This window comes from Lissotriton helveticus, chromosome 12, assembly GCF_964261635.1.
Source record: "Lissotriton helveticus chromosome 12, aLisHel1.1, whole genome shotgun sequence".
Classification (NCBI taxonomy): domain Eukaryota; kingdom Metazoa; phylum Chordata; class Amphibia; order Caudata; family Salamandridae; genus Lissotriton; species Lissotriton helveticus.
This window is the reverse complement of record NC_136073.1, coordinates 444,247,672-444,269,890: the sequence shown is the minus strand read 5'-3', so window position 1 is coordinate 444,269,890 and position 22,219 is coordinate 444,247,672. Positions and strand designations below refer to the sequence as shown.

The following is a 22,219-nucleotide window of genomic DNA, read 5'->3' as shown; positions in this document are numbered from 1 at the left end:
CAGCTACGGGATGAGGCGTTACGACTACGGGCGTTGAAAAAGACATCAGGTTCGTCTGCGTCTGGATCAACGGAAGTATCCAAAGATTGCCCTATCTCTGGAACAGATAAGAATGACGCAGTAAATGTTATACCAATGCGAGAAGTTGCGCCTTTGTATGTCCCTCCTAAAGGGCTAGGCACAGATGATGATAAGATGTCTAAAGATTCGAAGGGTTATTTTGTATATAATTGGGTTTATACACCATGGAATAGAACAGACGTTATGGCGCTCAAAAATGCTTTACCTGACCCCCGTAAAAATCCGGCAGCTTTCTATGAAGGAGTGGAAGGTGCTATTTCTTCGTGTGTTATGATATTAGTTGATATTGATCTTTTCTTTGGGTTAATATTGCCTCCTAATATGTGGAGGGCGATTCGTAAGTTTGATGATCGAGCGATTCTAGGTGCAGATTGGAAGGACATAGCCCGTGCTGATTGAGATAGAGAACCTGCATGTAAGCCATGTCAATTGATTTTAGACCTCCCGGTGGCTATTTTGAATAAATTAAAAACGCTTGTTCCTCCTAAGAAAATTGACTGGACGATGTTGGCTTCTTGCAAACAGAAGCCGGATGAATCGGTCTCTGATTTCTTTTCACGTGTCGAGGAAGCATTCCATGATTACAGTGGACAATCATTAACAGAGGATACGGGCAGGCACTTGTTCGTTGATAAATACGAGGCTAATCTCCTACCGGAGATTGCAAAACGGTTAAAGTCTAGTGAAAGTTCATGGACCACGGCAACCCCTGCTTCTTTATTGACTATGGCTCAGTATTATGAACGACAGAAATTGGAGGCTAAGGAAAGTAGTGATAAGAAAGCGAAGGATTTGAAGACAAAGGTGATGTTGGCTCAGGTTTATGCTACGCAGTCGAGAGGGAACGATAGGGGTAGACGAGGATCGTATGGTACGTCTTCTGCTTGTTCCGATATTTCTGAGGATCAATGTGCATACTGTAAACAGTTTGGACATTGAGCTTCGGATTGTCCGGTGCTTCGGGAACAGCGTAATCAGCGTGGTCGAGGAAGTGGAAGGTCACGGAATAGTTATTCAGGACTGAGGGGTGGAGCGAATGATCGTGGTAGGTTTGAAGCGAGGGGTCGTGGTCAGGTTGATCATAACACATTTGATCGACGGAATCAGTATCAGATAGCTGAAGGAGAGTTTACTGAGTTTCAGGATAATCATTATGCATAGGATTGCATAGGATGGGGTGTGGAATTGGTTGAAGTACCAGTCGATCAAAGGGGTCCATATATATCAGCACATGTTTTGGGTTCTACTGATCAGTTTCTGGTCGATACAGGAGCTACTCGTAGCGCTCTGTCCAAACACTTGGTTCCAAGGGCTCCCCTGTCTGGCGAAACGATTACCTCAATAGGGTTCGATGGAACACCTTCTCTTAGCCCATTGTCTCAACCCCTTACATTTCACATTGAAAAATGTACTGCCCCATGCCCGTTTCTGTTATCTCCAAACACACCAGATAATATTGTGGGACTTGATATGTTAAAACACTTTCGAGCAACTATACGCTGTGCCCCTGAAGGGGTGCGGGTTATTTTGAATGAGAACTACCCAAAGGTTGAGAGATCGTGCCTCATGCAGGAGGCCGATGCGTTAGCTTCTCTCCCAAGCACTTTATGGGCCACTTCTGATACTGATGTGGGACAAATGATTATTCCTCCCGTACGTATTACTGTAAAGGAGGGAGTGTCTTTGCCTCGTGTACCACAGTACAAGATCTCCAGAGAAGGCGAAGTGGCCTTGACACATATTGTAAATGATTTGATTATGGCAGGGGTGGTGGAGGAAGTCCCCTATAATGTTTGTAACAGTCCGATTCTTCCGATCCTGAAGAAAGACACAGACACTAAGATCTACCGCTTCATTATTGATTTGAGGGAAATTAATAAGATAGTCGTACCCCAGTATCCGGTGGTGTCTGACATTACCACCTTACTTACTTTGATTCCACCTACATCCACTACATTCACTGTTATTGACTTGAAGAATGCTTTCTTTTCGATTCCCATTCATCCCGATAGCCGATATTTGTTCGGCTTCACATTAAATAACAAATCTTATAGATTTTGTCGAGTTCCTCAAGGTTACACAGAAAGCCCTAGCATTTATAGTCAGGCTTTAAAAAGACAGCTTGATTCTTTTGACTTACAGTCTGGGGTGGCTCTTATCCAATATGTTGATGATATTTTACTCGCAGCAGACACGCAGGAACAATGTGAGGAGAGTACTCTCTCCCTACTTTCTTTTCTTGCCAAAAATAATCACAAGGTCTCAAGGAAGAAATTGCAATATTGTAGACCAAAGGTGACCTACCTCGGTCATCTTTTGTCTAAGGAGGGGCGTGCATTGACATCAGACCAAATTCAAGCAATTTTAGATACGCCAGTCCCTTGCACTCAGAAAGATGTTCGTGCCTTCATAGGTTTGACGTCTTTTTGTAGACAATGGATACTAGGATTTTCGCACATTATAAAACCCTTTTTAGCGTTGCTGTCTAAAACTACACCAATTCCACTTGAATGGACAGATGAATGTCAGAATCCTTTTGAACAATTGAGACAAGCTCTTTGTTCTGCACCAGTGTTAGGTACACCAGACTATACAAAGATTTTCACACTGTATGTACATGAGAAGGATGGGTGCGCATTGTCAGTTTTAGTGCAGACACACGGAGATAAGCAGAGGCCTTGTGCGTACTTTTCAGCAGTACTCGATCCTGTGGCTCGAGGATTGCCTGGATGTTTTCGAGCAGTTGCAGCAACAGCATTAGCCATACGACAGAGTGAGGGAATAGTCTTGTCACACAAATTGTTGGTGTTAGTTCCCCATGCGGTAGATGCTTTATTGAACCAAACGAAAACACAGCATCTAACTAGCGCACGTTTAACAGGATACGAGCTAGCACTGTTGGCGCCACATATTACACTGAAGAGGTGCGCCACTTTGAACCCTGCTACTTTATTGCCATATCCTGTTGCTGAGACCCAGAAGGAAGAACATCATGATTGTGTTTTTCTGACTGAAGAACAAACAAAGGGTCGTATCGATTTACAGGATACGCCACTTCCAGATGTAAATGGGGAACTGTGGGTTGATGGATCGTGTTTAAAGCTGCCAGATGGTACAACTTCTGCAGCCTATGCGATCACGACACTTAAGACAGTGGTAGAAACAGCACGAATACCGCAAAAATCGGCCCAAGCAGCTGAATTGATAGCCTTAACGAAAGCATGTGAGTTAAGTGCTGGATTATGCGTGAATATTTACACTGATAGTCGTTACGCTTTTGGAGTAGTGCACGATTTCGGCCTACTCTGAAGGAACGAGGGTTCCTGACCTCACATGGAGTGCATATTATGCATGGAGAATTAGTACGTGATCTCCTGAATGCACTATTATGTCCAAAGAAGGTAGCGATAATCAAATGTAGTGCACATAAGAAGGTGACAGACAAAATAGGACAAGGAAACGCTTTTGCAGATCGCATAGCGAGAGAGATTGCCATGTTACAAAATGTCTCTCCCATGTATGTGGTGAAATCACAAGCTGAACGATGGCATGATGCTAGAGAGGAAATATTAGACATACAAAAATCAGCATCTGAAACGGAACTTGCAACCTGGGCAACAGAGGGAGTGTTGGATGATGAGGGCTGTTGGCGTAGCAAAGATATGGAGAGATGGAAATTGCCTGCCGCTTATTTGCAAGCAATGGTTCAAATGACACATGGGCTGGCACATGTTGGAGCTCTTGCAATTACTAAATTGCTCACACGAGTTTGGGAGCATCCTGAGATTGCCAGCACGGCCAAGAGAGTAGTGCAGACCTGTCTGATATGTCTACAGTACAATCCTGCCAAAGGGACTTATACTCTCAAAGGAGGGTTCTTTCCACCTACTGCACCATTCGAAGTACTGCAAATGGATTACATCCAGTTGGAGCGCTGTAATAACCTCAAGTATGTCCTAGTGGTGGTGTGTGCTTTCAGTAAATGGATTGAAGCCTACCCCACGAAGAATAATACAGCATTGACAACAGCTAAGGTGTTACTCAGGAGTACTTCCCACGCTATGGTGTTTGTAAATTTTTGTGGAATGACAATGGTCCTCATTTTGTTGGGAAAATAGTGGAGCATGTCCTGAAAGGATTGGGAATTAAACAAAAATTTCACGCTGTATTCCACCCGCAGTCAGCAGGTCTAGTGGAAAGGTATAATGCAACTCTGAAGCTGAAGCTAGCAAAGATCCTGGCATCCACGTCTTTGAAATGGCCGGACGCTTTGCCTTTGGCATTATTGTCTATTAGATCAGTGCCACATTCTCGATCTGGCCTCACACCATATGAAATAGTGTTTGGAAGGCCTATGAATATCTGGGGAGTTCCAAAGCCTCGCTTAATACATGTTGTGCCTTGTATAATGATGAACGATTATTTGGCACGATTAACAAATTATTTACTTTCTATTCATCAACAGGTTCGAGAAGCGCTCCCCGACAATTCCATTGGAGAGGCTCACGATCTTCGTCCTGGGGACCACGTTATGGTACGTGCGTTCGAGAGGACCAGCAGTTTGGAGCCGAGGTGGCGTGGCCCTGAACAAGTATTGCTGGCAACTCGGACAGCTGTGCGAGTCACGAATAAAAAGCGGTGGGTACATTCCACTCACTGCCGTCGTGTCTCTCCGGATCTGGTGAATCCTGCGGTGCTATCTGATTATCGAGACATCTTGGATGCAGACAAGAGCCCAGCTGTTACGCCTCACGAGTCGGAGGGAGCCTTCCCGGACCACAATGTTTCTGGTGGAGCGAGATATAACCTGCGGTCAAGGAAAGCAGTTATTTTGTGCGAGACTGGTTGAGTTACCGTTCTGATGTTTGCGAAAATGGAAGCCGAGAATATCAAGGGGGGGATCAGTTCTGTCCAGTGTAGCGACACCCGTCTTGAATCTCGGAGAAGACACCAGCGGCTACCTCGGATCTTAGCACTCAATTTTTATTTTTTAGTTGGTTTTGAAACAGTTTGTTCTTTGCACTATGGCACCTGCTACGATGAGAAACAGAAGAATTCTGTGTGCAGTACTTTTTGTTATGACTATAGTGGTGATAGCAGTAATAGCATGGACTATAGAACGATTGCTTCCTGCACGAGAATATTTACTGCCTACCACTCCAATCCCATCTGAACATATCCATTTTACTCTGCCTTATCATGAAGAGAGACATAGACAGACTTACTTAAATAACAGCTTCATTCAAATTCTACACCATACTCATAATATAACGAACACTTCGAACTGTTGGGTATGTGGAATGTTGCCTCGACATCAAAAGAAAGGAGGAACTCCACTTATTCCTCTTCCATTCTCTCATAATGGTTCTTGTAATGCTTGGTACACTCTTCTTTTTACCCTAAGATGGCCAACAAAAGGTGGACTACTTTTCCGACTCAATAAAGTGTGCTATAATGATAGAGATGGTTACCCACAGGCAGAAGGAACTAGATTTGAGTGGGAAGAATATTGACCGGACAATGTATCTACACCTCGTATTTATACTAATCAAAGAATTATAAATATGTCCAGTCTACATGTGATTACGGTTATTGATACTAAGGCTGACTTATGTGTGAGGAATAAAGGTACAATTCCAGTAGGGAAAAGTGAATGTAATACTACTCTCACATTTGACACACCAAGTGGTATTGCTTTTGTAGCCTCACGAAATACATACTTTATTTGTGGAAATAAAGGATATCATCGTCTTCCCATTGGGTGGTTAGGAACTTGCTATATATCTTTTGTACTACCCCCTGTATTTATTGCCCCGCCTATGTATCATAATGATTTTGTACTATATCATGATTTTATATTAAATAGGGTTAAGAGAACATTAGAGATTGAAATGTAGATCAAACCGACACCTCCTTACAACAATATGTGGATTTTAATTTAGGTCGATTTTCCTTTGTTGGGGCTGCCTTAAACAGCAGGAAAATAAGACGGCTAACACGTGTTGTGGAAGCTGTTGCTAACGAAACTGCCTCTGCTTTAGGGAACTTAACTGAGGAACTCCAAATTACCAGGATTGTAACGCTCCAGAACCAAATTGTTCTTGATGTAGTACTGGCTGATCGTGGGGGTGCATGCTGCATTATCGGAAGTAGTTGTTGTGTTTACGTCCCAGACAATTCGCCTTCTGTGTATGATGCTATTTCCAAATTGTATAAAATTGCTGCTGAAATTCACCCCAAAAATGGTACATGTACATTCTCTAATTGGTTCTGGACTTTGCTTAGTACCTGGGGTTGGAAATTACTGACTATCCTATGTATGATTATTGGAATACTCTTTTTCCTTTGTTTGTGTATCCAATGTGGCCCTACTTTATGCTCCGTATGTATTACAGCCTGTATTTCATCCAAACGAGCTATTGCCAAAAACGAGCAAATGATTAATACCGAGATAAAGAAAATAATGATGATTAATATTGATGACGAGTATCCTGATTACTTTCATTATGAGGTAGCTTCAGCTAAATGCTAAAAGGGCCGTCTGTCGTAATTTGGCAGCAACTGAATTAGCATTTAGCTCAGCTACACAAACTTTCCTCGTTAACTTGACCAAACGTGTGGGGGCCATTTTGTATTTCCTGGCTTCCATTTTGTATGAACATGCGGCCTCGTTGTCAGCATGCCCTTTTGTCCTTTCTCTGTACCAATGGCCATTTACCTTGCCCAGCAACAGGCTATTTTTAGCACTGGTCAAGCTTACGCATGCGCACTCGAACATTTAGATTAATGAGCGGTCACCTCTTAGGAATGTTCTCCAAACTGACCAGTGGTACTAAACTCCTCCCACATGTTGGCTGTGTTCCAAAAATGCCCTTATATGTACCTAAACTGTGAAAAGAGTATACCGCCTACCTTTTTATTACTGTCAAACTTGTATAAAAGAGGTCGCGCACCGATGTTCGGTGTGATACTTCTTGCATTGCCGAAGGGTGCTGTAGGAATGTACCACCACCCTATGGGGTCTTAATAAACTTGTCTTTTGCATTTTCCAGTTTCCGTGCCAACTTCCATTCTATGGTGTTCGAGAGTTTTTGCAGAGTATGTAGACCTGACGAAACCCAATACCACACCCTGAGTGGCAACCCAGCAGGGTCTGGGCGCCTGGAAGTCGAAGGCCCCAAAACCCAGGCCATTGACCACGTGGTACATGGCGGGTTTCAGCGCCTGGCACTTGCGCCGGAAGCCACGGGGCTGCCACCGAATGGAACCCACCTCGAACATGAACTCGGAGGCTGGGTTGATGGTCCAGTAGTGGCCCTTGCCGGGCCGGCCCAGCCCAGGCCCTTTGGCAGCTTGATGAAGCACTCGTTGAGGGAGAAGTTGTCACTTGTGTAGCACCGAATTCTTCTAGCCCTGGCAGTCCCCGCGCAAGAAGGGGAAGCGCGTCTGCAGGAACTGGTAGATCTCGGCCAGCGTCAGGCGCCGCGCAGTCACGCTCTGGATGGCCATGACAATCAGCGCGATGTAGGAGTAGGGCGGCTTCTCCGGCCAGCGCAGGCCGGCACACGGCTTCGGGGTGGGTGGCGGGCTCAGCAGGAGATGCTGCGCGGCTTCTCCAGGGCTGCAGGACCACAGAGGGGCCTGCGGGGCAGGTGCTGCTGGTGCGCAGAGGCGTTTCTACCATTACGCAAGACTCGGCGGCCGTCTAGCTTTACTTTCATAGGTGCAAATAAAGAAAAAATCCCCCTTTTGCCGCCCTAGCCCTTTTGCCGCCCTAGGCAGTTGCCTAGTCTTGCCTAATGGTAGAAACGGCCCTGAGGGGGAGGAAGAAAGAAACAAGAAGGAGAGATACCAGAGAACAAGGAAACACATACATTCCCACAGTGCTTTAAACTGTGAGCAAAAGGAGTCATCTAAGCAAGCGGTTGAAAGATACTGTTCCAATCAGGACACTGTGGGGCATATATACAATTGGACTGGACCACTGGAACGTCACTTTTTTTCGACGTTCAGGTGGCACAATGCCCTGGGCCAAGTTTACAAAGTGGCATTAAGCCACTTTGCATGACTTCATGTCGCTTTGTAAATATGGCACCCTTTCACGCAGATATCTGCATGAAAGGGACATGCAATGGATGTTGCTGTGGGTGTTCCACCACAATACCCATTGCTTTTTGACGCTGCCCCAGATTTATAGAAATGTGTAAATCTGAGGCAGCACCAAAAACTAATGTCATTTAAAAGCAGGCATTAGATTGGTGCAACGAGGAGGAATAGTTTTATTTTTCCGTGTTTTTGCTTTTTCTAAGTGTGCTATAGAAGGAGCAAAACACCATTAATAATTGTTTTTGTGCAGGAAGGTGTTCCTTCCTGCACAAACATAATCATTAAGTAATGTTGATTTGCTACTTCTATGTGTGCTGCTGAATGCAGCACACAGAAGTTGCAAATCGCCATTATTGATTGGTTATATGCAGGACGGGACACCCTTCCTGCAATGCAGGCACCCTTGCACTATAGCACCAGCACAAGGGAAAACACAGGGGTGCACCATATTTTTGTAAATACAGCGCATCCCTGCATATTTGAAATGACGCACTGAGGCACTGAAAAATGTGGCGCTGCACCATTTCCTTGTATATATGCCCCTATGACAGTGAAATGCTTGTGAGCCAGACAAACACTTGTCATGATCCAGTGACTGACCTAAAACCAATCGAAGTACATATTATATATTGGAAACAATAGGTCTATCCACAGGGGGCTTGAGGCATGTCTGCACCGAGACCTAAAAAGGAGACATTTATGCATGAGAGAGGAGCAGATATGTAGAGTCTAATTAGTCTCACCAGTGACACAAAAAGAAGCATGCAAAAACTAAGTATATTTGTCAATTTTTATTAAGTGTTTGAGGATTTGGGGAAATGTGGGGGTAAGATTTGTCCTCTGAACGATTTCCATGACATTGTTTCTCCCTCAAAAACTAAAGCACCAGCATAGATATATTTCAGCAACAGTTTATTGAAAGCTGAAATTGTCATTTAACGTTTTTGCCCACTAATTGGTGGCAGAGGGATTCAAAAACACACCTGAGGACATCAGGGTACGTGCCAGAACTGTAAGCCTTAAGGGTGGACTTCCCCTCAACTTATTTGCCTTTCTCATCTGTTTTCTTCTGACCTTGTGTATGCAGGCCTTAGGACTCTGAGCACTTTACCACTGCTAACCAGTGCTAAAGTGCATGTGCTGTCTCTCCTCTAAACATGATAATATTGGCTTAAACCCAATTGGCCTATTTAATTTAATTATAAGTCCCTAGTAAAGTTCACTGCAGGTGCCCCAGGCCTGTAAATTAAATTCTACTATTGGGCCTGCTGCACTGATTGCCCCCCCACTAAAGTAGCCCATTAAACATGTCTCATGCATGCCAATGCAGAGCTTGTGTGTGCAGTTTTAAACTGACTCTTGTCTGCCTGTTAGGTTCTGCTTGCAGAGGATCAATGGTGGTGACAGCAGTTTCGCCATGGCAGAACGTAGTGTGTCCTGGAAGTGACTCCCTAATGTACTACATTACTGACAGTGTACTGTAAGAAACTAAAGAAAAACAATATGAAACCGGTGCTATTTTTGGTGCAAATGTGGGCGACCCTGGAGTTTGAGCTCCTTACGAGATGTTTAAAGTGCTACTTAAATGGGTGGCACAATCAGTGCTGAAGACCCACTATTGGTACAAAAGGGGGTGGTGATTGAATCCAGTGGCAAAGTGAGCAAGGGACTCAAGTCTGAGCATACCCTGCCACACTTATGGCGGCCAAAAGCGATACAAAATGGGGTGGTGATGGACGGAGCATCTGAACGAATCAAACACTCACCCCCAGTCAAAAGATCTGGGTTTGATCCATCACCGTTCTTTAGCCCACTCTGCCACCCCAGTCCATCACCACCCCCTTTTATACCGCTTCTGGCCGCCATAAGTGTGGCAGGGTATGCTCAGACGTGAGTCCCTTGCTCACTTTGCCACTGGATTCAAGCAAGCCAGGCTGAAGACGGCTGTAATGCAATAAACCGGTCCTCGGAAGCTTGTTTCCAGTCCAGGGAAGGCATGGCTTGGCAGTTCGGGCTGGACTGTTCCCATGAGGCACAGGGTCAGACTGATTTGCATATAGCCATGTCTGAACTGGGGTGGCAGAGTGGCCTAAAGAACGGTGATGGATCAAACCAGATCTTTTGACTGGGTGTGAGTGTTTGATTGGTTCAGATGATCCGTCCATCACCACCCCCTTTTGTACCGCTTTTGGCCGCCATAAGTGTGGCAGCGTATGCTCAGACGTGAGTCCCTTGCTCACTTTGCCACTGGATTCAAGCAAGCCGGGCTGAAGATGGCTGTAATGCCAGAAACCGGTCCTCGGAAGCTTGTTTCCGGTCCAGGGAAGGCATGGCTTGGCAGTTCGGGCTGGACTGTTCCCATGAGGCACAGGGTCAGACTGATTTGCATATAGCCATGTCTGAACTGGGGTGGCAGAGTGGGCTAAAGAACGGTGATGGATCAAACACAGATCTTTTGACTGGGTGTGAGTGTTTGATTCGTTCAGATGCTCCGTCCATCACCACCCCCTTTTGTACTGCTTTTGGCCGCCATAAGTGTGGCAGGGTATGCTCAGACGTGAGTCCCTTGCTCACTTTGCCACTGGATTCAAGCAAGCCGGGCTGAAGATGGCTGTAATGCCAGAAACCGGTCCTCGGAAGCTTGTTTCCGGTCCAGGGAAGGCATGGCTTGGCAGTTCGGGCTGGACTGTTCCCATGAGGCACAGGTTCAGACTGATTTGCATATAGCCATGTCTGAACTGGGGTGGCAGAGTGGGCTAAAGAACAGTGATGGATCAAACCCAGATCTTTTGACTGGGTGTGAGTGTTTGATTGGTTCAGATGCTCCGTCCATCACCACCCCCTTTTAAGACCCACTATTAGCATGTAATTTACAGGCCCTGGGTACGTATACTATGAATCTACTATGGACTTAAAGTAAAGTAAATATGCCAATTGGGTGTAAGCCAAATCTACCAAGTTTTAATGGGAGAGCACTGTAGCATTCGCTAGCAGCGGTAAAGTGCACAGAGTCCTGAGGCCAACAACAACACATTTCAGCAAAAATAGGAAGTCTGAAGGCAAAATGTAAGGGGCAACCACACCAAGGATGCCAGGTCTAGTAGTGGCTATTCTAAATCTCTATGGCACCTTGGTTTTCACATACCTAAATCATTATCAAAGGGAGTGGTGATTGTTCAACAAGTATGCAACGTGCTGAAATCCTACAAATTATTGTTAAATCATTTTAAGTCTTATCTGGTATCTCAGAACATCCAGTGCATCAAAGCAGTCTTCCAGAGGGACTTGGCAGAGTGTTCTTTCTGAGAACTAAGCCCGGTATTACCTGAAGGTGCAGGGCAAGTTGGCGGCCTCAATATTTGTTGTATTCTAGGTTCCCCTCCATTTATATGCCTTGACTCATCACTTTTTTTTTTTCTGGGATAGAGGTTCAGAGGATTAGAATATTGGATCTATATTACTAACCATATTTCACAGATTTTCAGTGTTGTTAGTTCCATGTTATATATTCAAAGAGTTTCCCCTAGTTTCTCATTTCCCCTTGAGCTTTATAATAAATGCAGAAAGAGTTGGGGCTGTGCAATCTTGCGGAGGCATCAGTTGTGGGTATCCAGTCTCCGGAGGAGTCAAACGCTTATTCAAGCTGGAGGGAACAGGTAGCTGTTTACAGAGCCCATTTTCCTTTGCCACCCTGTCTCCAGGATCAGGCTGTAAGAGATTGGACAGAAAAACAGGTGGCTCAAGTGTACATATAAACTGCTTGGTGGGATAAGAGGCCCAAGGGTTGCTTCTCTGGCTCAGATTTGCTTTGGGACTGAAAGCAATCTGTCTTTGACAGCTGTTCATTGAGGAGGGAGCAGCTCCCTTGAGTAGATCTTTTCCAACAACAATGCCTCTTTCTTTCGGTCGTGTCCTGTTTCAGGTGATTTCCAGAGCATTTCGGACACCCGTGGCTAGATCTATTTGCTACAGACTACAACATGCTGCTTCTGAACATCTTCTGCCTTCTCCCATCTCTTGGGGTCTGGGCTTTTGACATCCCATCGTTTCCATGGTACAGTGGTCTCCTTTAAGTCATCTCTCTCTTTCCACTCCTGGGCAGAGCCTTCAGATCAGGCATATGCAAACAGAGGTTATCCTTGTGTCGCCTCTCTGACATTGGAGACCTTTGTATTCACTCTTTTGCCAGCTAGTTCTCCAAACTCTGTGGTTGTTTTCAACACGATTGCTGCCCAATCTGGCCCATCTCTTTTCATAGGCTATTCTCCAATGTCTTTATCTGCAGGCCCTAGACCTAACAGGCCCTAGAAAGTTCATCTGAAGTGGCCCTGTGCATGCAACAATCTGAACGGTGTTTCGCCCGTCCTTAGAGGAAGAGATCAGATTACATTCTCAGGATGTTCTCAGGGCCCTGTCAATGTACTTGGATAGGAAAACCTTCTTTTATCAGACAGGTACTTTATTTGTTACTAAGGAAGGAATGAATAGCATTTTTATACCGCGCAAACTTAGCCCCAAGGGGCATCAAGGCACAGAACAAACAAACATAGAAGTCCAAACTACCAGATAACTGAACCAAGAAACCGCTAGGAGCACAACCCCTAAAATGCCTGAGAAAAAAGCCAGGTCTTTTGGTGTTTCCTGAAGACCACCAAGGAAGATTGACTAGTGAGCTCCAGAGGGAGGGAGTTCCAAAGTTTAGGAGCCAAGATGGAAAAGGCTCTGCCTCCCCATCTTGCCTTCGCAAACCTGGGAACTGCAAGCATGTTCTTCGATGATGACCGGAGGGTTCTTCTGGGGGTGTACACACACAGAAGAGACCTAATCCCTTCTGATCCTGAGCCGTGAATAGCACCATGAGCCAGACAGAGAAGTTTAAAAGAAATCCTAAAAGGAATCGGAAGCCAGTGAAGGTCCCTTCTGGCCATTGTTACAGAAGCTCGCCTAGGGAGGATTAAAACCATCCTGGCCGCAGCATTCTGTACCATTTGGAGACGGTAGATGGAAGCTTTGCTAATGCCACCATAAAGGGCATTGCAATAGTCTAGCCTCGATAATACTAAGGCAACTGTTGCTTGTTTCCGAGCTACCGGGGACAGGTAGGGGCCAATTTTCCTAAGGCTTCTAATAATGCCGCAACACGTTAACACCGTCCTGTTTACCTGAGAGTCAAAAGATAAGGTAGGGTCAATTAGGACACCAAGGTTCCTGGCAGTAAGAGTAGGGCGAGGGCATTCTCCCAGGGACGGTGGCCACCAGTCCTTTGACCAAAGATCTTGGCTCCCTCCAAAGACCATAATTTCGGTCTTTTCGCCGTTTAGTTTAAAAAAATTACGCACCATCCATTGGGAGACTGCTTCCATACAGGCTCTAAACTTGGGGGCAATCTCACTGGCCGGCTGAGTGATAGATACCAAGATCTGAGTGTCATCAGCATACGATAGCACATCCAGACCAAAGGATCTTATCACCTTGGCAAGTGGGGTAACATAGATGTTGAATAATAAAGGACTCAATGAAGAGCCCTGAGGAACCCCACATTGCACTTCTTGAGAATCGGAGAGGAAGTTGCCCATTTTAACTCTCTGCTCCCTATGACGGAGGAAGGAGGAGAGTAGACTAAGGGCAGAACCCCCTACTCCGATACCCTTGAGTCTGGAGATCAGTATTGAAGGGGACAAGGTGTCAAACGCTGCTGTGAGATCTAATAACACTAGCAGCGAGGAGTGTCCCCTGTCTACCTCAGATCGGATTTTATTAATCACGACCGTGAGAGCAGACTCAGTGCTGTGAGCTGATCGAAACCCATGCTGGGAGATGTCTAACAATTTGGAACTTTCAATGAAAGCAGACAGGTTACGATTTATGTGGGACTCCAGGATCTTGGCTGGGGCCGGAAGTAGGGAGATAGGGTGATAATTTTTCAGTATTCCTGGATCCAAGGAGGGTTTTTTAAGCAAAGGTCTAACAACGGCAGTCTTCCAGGGGGAGGGAAAAGTCCCCTCTCGAATCGCCAAGTTCATAACCTCTAATAGAGGGGGAAGAACATACCCTCTGCAGGTCTTCAAAGTTCTTAAAGGGCATAGGTCAAGGGGCGAACAAGACTTAGTGGCATCGAGAAGGAGATTGATATCTTCCAAGGACAGGAGGGGGAAGCCTATGAGCTGCGGTTTAGGCGGGCATCGACCTTCTCAGCAATATAGGGGGTTGAAAAGGAAGATCCTACTGCCTTGGCATTAAGCCCTTGATTGCTGATTTCAAGAGCGCTATAAATATCAGCAATCTTAGAGTGAAAGAAACTCGCTATGTTGTTACAAAGTTCCTGAGTTTCGATGGTAGGGTCGGCTGATCTAGGTGTCAAAAGAGAGTCGATTATGTTGAAAAGATCTCTAGGGGACTTAAGAGAAGTTGTAAGGTTAGTAAAGTGGCACCTTTTTTCCTCAATAAACGCCTTCTTATAATCTCTGAGCAGAGATTTATTCAGGGCTTTCCCCCGTAGATCAGGATGAGCCGTCCAGGTCCTCTCTTGTTGCCTGCATTTCTGACGCATTAAACTTAAACGGTCAGAGAACCAGGGTTGAGAAGGGCTCTTGCGGGCTGAGTAGTAGCGTTTTACCGGAGCCAGAGAGTCTATGGCACTGGCTAGGGCATTTGAGAGGTCAGAGGCAGCCCTATTGGGATCACCCGGGAGGGGGGGGGGGGCAACTGAGGGCATTCAGGAAAGGTGACAGAATGTCATCATTAATTGCTTTGTAATTCCTTCTGGTTGCCCATACGCTACTCTTAGGTTTATTAGATAGAGTGGGATTGACTTTAAAGTGGAAGGGGACTGCCAGATGATCGGACCAAGAGAGAGGAATGGGAGTGCCCGTCATAAGTCTAGCATCATTTGAAAAGATGCCATCCAACGTATGGACGGCCAGATGTGTAGGGCCATTGACCAGTTGACCTAATCCACATGCAGCTAAGCCATCTACAAGTGTTAGCGTATCCTTGGTTTCTATGGCCTCTAAATGAAAATTGAAATCGCCCAGAATGCTAAATTGAGGCTTATCAACATAGGGCTCTATAAGTTTAAGAATGTCATGAGCAAAGGTCGTTCTGGGGCCTGGAGGTCTATAGCAAAGAATACCAGAAAAGGAAGCAGAGGGGAGAAAATTAATAGAAACATACAGTGCCTCGAACTTGTCTGAGGGCAAGGAAAAAGGCTTGGTACAGCAAGTGAAAGTATCTCTAAACAAAATTCCCAGCCCACCCCCCTTGCGTCCAGTCCTATCCATTCTGGACAAAGTATAGCCCTCAGGGACTGCCTCCACAAAATCTGGGCCAGAGGTTTCAGAACCCCAAGTTTCGGTGATAAAAACCCAGGGGGGCCTTTTTTGAGAGACAAAGTCATTGAATGCAACATTATTACGGGCCAAAGACCTAGCATTTAGGAACAAACCAGCCTCGCTTAGAAAGTTAGGGACGGGCGACTGACTTCCAGGTTTGGCAAGTTTTTTGTGATAATGATATCGCGGGCGTATAGATCTTAAAACCCCTTTGCAGCATTGGATATTAACAAGATTGTCAGGGAATGAGGTAAAGTGACATGATTTGAACAAGGGTCTGAGTGCAAGAAGTGTAGAATGGGAGTACAACTCACAATTTTCTTGGAGTGTAAAGCGAGGCCCAGCCCACCTGGCCCCTTGCGCGTCCTCAGTGCGGACGGGCGCAGACAGGCTTAACTTAGGCGCAACTTCGGCGCACGTTCGCTGGGCGCATGCGCTGGGCACGGAGAAAATCATCCCGATTAAGTATGGCAGATCGCGAGCCTGGCGCCTCACCTGACCAGGTTCGACCAATGAGATCGGGGGCCAACTGTTCACCGACGCGCCCTCCACACAACCGGGAACACCCGTGGTGGACCGGGGCACAAGGCAAATGAGGTAGCAGAGCTGGAGTAGTGCGTCTACCCGTAGTTCCACAGAGTTTGAAAAAACTGTTAAACTAAGCTCTGCTCCTGCCAAAATTAATTAAACATTTAAAAAGAAGGCACTTACCTGCGTGGCCGCCCTCCTTCCTGCTCCTCGCCGTCCTTCATCTATGAAAAAAACCCTACGTTGTACGTCTTGCCACAATGACCTTGAATACTTCTTAAACAGATTGTTTCAAATACTGTTTTCCTTTAATTTATTTTTTAAGTGAGTGATGTGTGAGAGTCTATTACAGACATTTAGCACGACCTCACTTATGAGAAATGGGAGTCTGCCACAGAGATTATTTACAGTAATATTTGTTTGCTGCTGCAATATTGAAAACACCCATCTCTAACCCTGAATATTAGATGTAAACACATTTAGTATTTAGACAAGTGTGTCTATGCACTGTCAGTGACCTGGCTAAAGAGGGCATGAAATAACTGACATTGGCTCGTAAATTCAAACAGGGCCCCCAAAAATACGTTTGTCCTATGGTCCCCAAAATCCTTAAAATGTTCCCGAGTATTAGTTGTTGACAGCTATAGCGGAATGTGGGTAAACATAAGAAAACTTCAAACACGAAGGGAAAGGGTATATTAAACATTGTATACATAAAATGCTTGCAGCTGTAATAAAGGTATTGAAATCAATAGTGACGAAGGTTAAGGAATTATTTGGTACTTCTTTTTATACTAGTCAAATTCTATCGGTATTGGATGTTTCGTATGCTTTTCTCTGCCTGCAAAAGTAATAAAACCAGCTTTGATCAAGAATCTGTACGTATGTCATTCACATGGCCAACTCGTATTAACAATGTTTATTAGCGAAAAGCCTTTCGCTGAAATGTCCAAATCTATTTGGGCTCAATTCAGTCAACAAAGTTCAGAGAGCCTTTCTTGGAAGACACAATCCCCTTGAGATGGCGGAGGCAATTTCACACTAATGATTGAAATGTTAAGACAAAAACAATATGAAAAGAAAATATACCGTATTTTGTTTTGCCAGTTCACAAGCAAACATTAGTGCATCAAACTAAGATAACCTTTATAATGTGTATGCATATAACCCTCACTGATTAATTAGCACCAGGGTGGAAACCTTATTGGCAGCACAACATATTATATGAAGGACTAAAATATCACTATGTATTTGTTATATTAAAAAAAAGTATTCACTCTGTATTTGTGCAAACGTGGCTTCCAGGTTAATAATTCTGTGCGTTTGTGACCCACTCCAAAGAAATCAGCATGTAAATATAATGTTTAAAATAATGTGATGTGAATGTTATTATGGGATATCACATTGCAGATAGGAATATTGTTTTTAAAGTATTTTTTAACATCGTCGTTAAAAAAGGGTTTAATATCGTTGAAATGAATAATTTTGTACTATGTGTATTTAATGTATGTGTTTATTGCTTTCAAATATTGTTTTAGTATTTTTAATGTATTGTGTAGTTGGCAATAGATTTGTAGAAGGAAGATGTTGGGTTTGTAGGGGATTAGGGTAGGAAGTAATTTATATTATTTAATTTTTCATTTAATATTTTTTGTGAGATGTAAATATAATTTGTTTAACACAATATATTTTTAGGGTTAGGAAATATTTTAGTTTGTTTATATTTGTATAATATTATTTTTTGGTCTTTATTTTATATTTAAAAATTGTAAGTTTGATGTTCATATTATGATGTTCTTTTTCATATTTCTGGTTTAATCCATTGTTCTTTTGCTCACTATGCCACCCCACTTTGGAACCAGCCATATGCAAATCAGTGTTGACCCTGTTCCACCCTGAACTGCCAGGCCAGATTCTCCCTGGAGTAGGAACAGCCATCCTGGACCAGTGGCGGCTAGCATGTCCCAAGGGTGCTGAGGCGGGGGGGGGGGGAATAAAATAAAAAGGCACTTATATTTTCTAAGAGCGCACCATCCTCCTCAATTTTTCTCTTCTCAAGGCAGGCAGGCTCCTGACTCCCAAGCCAATCCTGGTGCTGCTGTTATTCAGCATGAGAGCAGCGCTAGGATTGGTGGGAGCGGCCTCTATCAGCACTCACAAGAGCATTGGAGGCCTTTGCTTTCTTTAACTCAGCTGTCTAAAGACAGCTGGGTTAGAGAGGTATAAAATGTGCATGCCTGGCTGTCCGTGACAAGACAGCCAGGAAAAGAGATGTACATTTTAAACTTGAGAGCACAAATCTCCCTGTTGCCATTCAGCAGCAATGGCCCGACGCTCAGTTCGGAGAGGGTCAGTTGCTGAGAAATAAAATGGTAATAAATATACTTTATTGCCATTAAATTGTTCAGCTTTGGCCTGGGGCTTTTGTTTGTGGGGCGATGCTCCTTCGCTCAAACGGAAGAGCCGCTCCTGCTTTTTATGCTGGAGTGGGAGACAGATGTTGGATTTAATATGTGTTGGCATTCCAACCAGCAGCCAGGCACCAATATATATATATATATATATATATATATATATATATATATATATATATATATATATATATATGTATATATATTATATAGAGAGATGTATGTTGATATATATATATATATATATATATACAAAATCTCTAAACAGACCCTTGAGACATCGATGGGACCTGCTTTGCAGGTCTCTATTTGGGGTACTGGGAAGAGGAAGTAGTGAGAGAACTGTACATGTTTAAAGTGGCTATGTGGGTCCGCTACATAGATGACATTTTCTGTGTATGGGAAGGTAAGTAGAGTGAAGCAAAGGAGTTTGTGAGCACTTTGAAGGTAAGCAGCTACAATCTACAATTCACTAGTCATTGGGCAGGAGAAACACTAGAGTTTTTGGATCTTAGACTCACGGTTCAGAGAAACAAGTTAGAAAGTGCGCTATTTAGGAAAACCACTGCAGGGAACAGTCTCTTACACGCCCGAACCTGCCACCCTAGTTCACTGATTAGTAATGTACCAGTAGGAGAGCTTTTAAGAGCAAAGCGCAATTGCAGTACAGTGGAGAGTTTTGACATAGAAGAGAAAATTATGACTAAGAGATTTCTTGAGAGAGGATATCCACAATCAGTGATCAACAAGGCTAGAACCGAAGTTGCTAAAAGAACAAGAGCATTTTTTTAGTCGAGAAATATAAAGAAAATGAGAACGAAAAATCACAAGAGAAGATCAGGGTTATTACCACCTTTAATAGACAGGCCTATGAAGTACATAAAAGCTTAAATACATTTTGGCCAGTCTTACAAACAGACAAAGATGTGGCAGACAGTATAGAAAACTTCCCCCAGATTACTTTTAAGAGAGCTAAATCATTGAAGGACACTCTGTGTAGAGCAGTAGAGCCATCTACTATAAGAAATATAGGAATACAGGGATTTTACACATGCAGGAGTTGCAAAGCCTGTAAAAACAGCAAAAACAAAAAGGAGTGCATACTATCCCCAACCGTAAGCCATTCCAAATCACTAAACATACGTCATGCAATACTGAGTATGCAGTATATGCCCTGTTTTGCCACTGTAAGAAAGCATATATAGGAAGCACTATACACAAGGCAAAGAAAAGGATATTGGAACATCTTCGCACAATCAAGAATAGAGGCAAACAGTACCCAGTAGCGCAACACTTTTAAAGTCATCACGGTCAAAATAGTAACCTTTTAGGCTTCTGCATACTAGATACAGTAAAAACAACTGAGAGAGGAGAATCTAAACTGATTGTCCAATACAGAACGTTAGCGCCGATAGGTCACAACTGTGACAAAGAACTTGCTGTTCATTTAGGTTAATTGTAGGTCTGATATGATGAGTTGAGTTTTTTACTGTTTTACTGTCTTACAACTGGTGTGTCTCTTCCCCCATCTTATATGATGTAAAGTGGTGAATTAAAGAGATTTTAATTAATTCTGTTGTTGAATGATCATGTAACTCTGTCTAAGCTTGAAGAGCAGCTTGTGCTTTAATGTCACTGTGGTTGTTAGGTGAGAGGTTATGATGATGCGACATTCACGCAATTTTGTTTTGTTTTCTATTACAGATAATGTTGTTGCAGTCACAACGAAGGAACGCTAGAGAGCAAAAGCATCTTTTTGAGTTGTTTGGCCCACAGAGGCATGATACCTTAGCATATAATGCGAGATAAGCCATCAATTGACTGTTGTAAAAGAGGGTTGTGACAAGACAACAACTTGTTTATAATATAAATAAAGAAATTCTGTTGGTGGGGTGATTGTCTAAAAGAAAGCGTCTCCTTAACCAAGTTGGTGGTACACATTTGGCAGTATGCCCTCTTGGGCAGAGATTAATATAGCCAACCCTGAGAAGTACCATAGCCCACAGAGGTGTTATTGATATTGATGAGTGAAAAATCGCCTTAGATTTGAAGTGTCTAATTGGACGCTAGAAAATTACGAACATTTGTCTTAGCTGAATAAAAAGACATAAGTCCTAGATACTAACTATGGATAAAGGCTATCAGTGAGAAGTCTGTTTACATGTTCTATGATTGCGCCCCAGCGGAGGTGTATATGCCAATACAGTCAATGGTTGTTGTTATTTGTCACATAGATATCCCGCTCTGTGTGAAATCTGCAAAATGTAAATGATTATTTCAAAAGTTACAGGCCACTGCATTTTGTGTAAAAAGGAGTGAGTTAACTCATCGTCTCATTCAGTCTGTTTTCACGTTCTATGAAGAGTCTATTCACATGTTTATTTAATGCAATGGAGGCTAAGCCACGGCACTCGTGAACAAGGGACTTGGTCCCGAAATGCATCAAGTTGCTTTTATCTGCGAAATAAACAACAGCTTTAACCCCTTCACTGCGGGGCATTTTTACCTGCTGTGCGGGGGGAGGAGGGCCGCGCGCGGCTCCGCCATGCTTATGACGAGCTCAGCTTGTCATGAGGCACAGAGGAGCTGCACTCATGACGAGCTGAGCTCGTCACAGCCACACCCGTTTTAGAACGTTCAGCACAGCGGTGAAATTATCCCCACGTGCGAACGTTCCAACGGCCATGACGAGCTCTCAGCTCGTCATAAGTGCAGCTCAACCGTGCTTCATGACGAGCTCAGCTCGTCATGAGCACGCAACAGGTTAAAGGCCTGCTGGTGTCCGCGGCTGCTGCTTTTCTATGAGGCATACAGTGTGTGTGAGATATATATAGAACCGAGGCACAAGAAAACTGAAAAACAAGTGCGCAAAAGACGCAAAGGGGGCAGGGTAGAAACACCCTGACCCCCTAGGCCTGGGTGCGGGATGTGCGTAGGATAGGCCTATCCCGTGAATTAAAAAACAAAGCCTGCTTTATTGTTAATTAGCCCCCGGGGGGCCAAATACCAGGGGCAATGGAGGTATGTATAATGGGGGGGCCCCCCGCAACACTGGGGACCGCCACCCCCCCGGGTTTCTTTTTTTTTAATAATAATGGGGAACCGAGGGGCCCCCCAGCCCTGGGGGCCACCACCCCCGGGGCTTTAACATTATGTTTGCGGGGGGCTCACGGTCCCCCGCAGCCCCAGGGACGGCCACCCCGAGGCTTCTTTTTTTTAAACGAAAAAGCCCCCCCACGCGCCCTGGGGACTGCCACCTCCCCGGGGCACTACATTTTTAAATTGGGGGGTCCGTGATGGACCCCTACCCCCCGGGGCTTTTGAATGTTGGGAGGGGGGCCACGCGGCCCCCCTCCTGGAGCCTTGTGGTGGCCCTGGGGACCGCCATCCCCCAGGGCCAGCTCCTGCAGTGTCCCGGGGTGCCTACCCCAGGCCACTGTAGTTTGCTATGGTAGGGTTGGAGCCTTTTCTATATGGGGAGCAGCATGTTAGCTGCTCCCCATGTAGAAAAGCAATGCCGGCTCCCGTAAGACACGGGGAGCCGGCAGGGACCGTGGGGGGATTGGGGACCCCCCCCACGGTCCTCAAGAAAGAGGGCCAGCCCGGGCTAGAAGTGGCCCGGGAGGGGGGCTATGCGGCCCCACTCCCCAAATAATTTTAAAACATTTTTTAAAAAAGGAGGCAGGCCGTCCCGGGGGATGAGGTCCCCGGGGCGAGAAGTGGCCTGGGAGGAGGGCCACGCAGCCCTCCTCCCCAACAAAA

The 22,219-nt window shown here is 44.8% G+C and overlaps 1 protein-coding gene and 1 pseudogene across 1 annotated transcript in view; both read right to left on the bottom strand.

Moving 5' to 3' along the window:
• Window positions 1–22,219, bottom strand: part of SLC6A2 (solute carrier family 6 member 2) — a 1,355,875-nt gene that overhangs the window by 1,090,468 nt on the left and 243,188 nt on the right. The window lies entirely within an intron of this gene.
• LOC144799245 (forkhead box protein F2-like) overlaps window positions 1–22,219 on the bottom strand; it is a 104,242-nt pseudogene that overhangs the window by 44,744 nt on the left and 37,279 nt on the right.